Source organism: Austrofundulus limnaeus, unplaced genomic scaffold (assembly GCF_001266775.1).
Source record: "Austrofundulus limnaeus strain Quisiro unplaced genomic scaffold, Austrofundulus_limnaeus-1.0 Scaffold35, whole genome shotgun sequence".
NCBI classification, from domain to species: Eukaryota; Metazoa; Chordata; class Actinopteri; order Cyprinodontiformes; family Rivulidae; genus Austrofundulus; species Austrofundulus limnaeus.
In genome coordinates, this window is record NW_013952437.1 from 625,656 (window position 1) to 626,869 (window position 1,214).

Sequence of the window (1,214 nt, forward strand, 5' to 3'; positions counted from 1 at the left end):
CTTTCTTTCTTTCTTTCTTTCTTTCTTTCTTTCTTTCTTTCTTTCTTTCTTTCTTTCTTTCTTTTTTACTATGTTCGAAGGTATTGTATTAACGTCTCTATATTTTTTGAATCAGATTTGGTTAAATCTTGGGGGTTGGGAACAGGCTTGATCCATGAAAAACTTTGTTGATAGACTGATTCAATGTTAGTTCAGAAATCAAATAATGCATTATATGAAAAAAAGGGTTTTCTAAATTTGCAAAAATATATATTAGTCTTTGAATATATTTAAATAGTCATGCAATGTGCCCTTTTATTATTCCTCGCTTTGTTAAATCCTTTTGCTTATGTGTAAATCAGTCTTTAATTAGCTTGTAGYTTCAAAGCAATGCTTTTCTTCTTCTTGATAGATGTGTAGATTCCCCTTCCAACCTTCAGATTCACAGAACAATTTAAAAAGGTAACAAGACATAGTGGTGGCTGTGGTGTAGTGGTAGAGCAGCAGGCTTGGGACCTGAAAGTCAGAGGCTCGACTCCCTGCCATGCCCACATGGAAGGGTGTCCTTGAGCAAGTCCTTGAACTGGTCGTTGGGCGCCTCCATATCTGCCTGCTGTTCCACTTGGGTGTTTCTCACATGCAATGGGTCAAATGCAGAGCACAAATTTTGTCATTGTGTGGGAACACTGATGACCAATTTAGTAGAAAATAAAACCTGATCATACGACAACAACTTCTGCCCTGGTTAATTTATAAAGTACAAATTTACATACTGTATAAGGAATACACTTCGAAACAAGTTGTGAATAGTTACAGAGGACCAATATTGTTGAAATCCTTTAAATTTAAATTCATTTAATTAGTACCATAAAACAGCAACTTTTCCCACATTCTGTCAACCATTGCAATATGTTTAAAGGTGACCTAATATGGGGGTACTAGAACAAGTTAGGATCCATCTATGGGCTATACAAAACATGTTAATTTGATTTATTTCACAAAATAAATCTCAGATTATAAAATTTCACCTTTTCAGTTCTGRCTGGCTCTGGAACCAGTCTCCTCGAGAGYAATTGGACACTCTTCCACTCTGGAGTTGCCCATGCTGAGAGGCGCCAAGCAGGAGTGTGCATATTTATTGCCCCCTATCTCGGTGCCTGTACGTTGGGGTTCAGCCCGGTGAATGAGAGGGTAGCCTCCCTCCGCCTACGAGTGGGGGGACGGTTGTTTGTGCC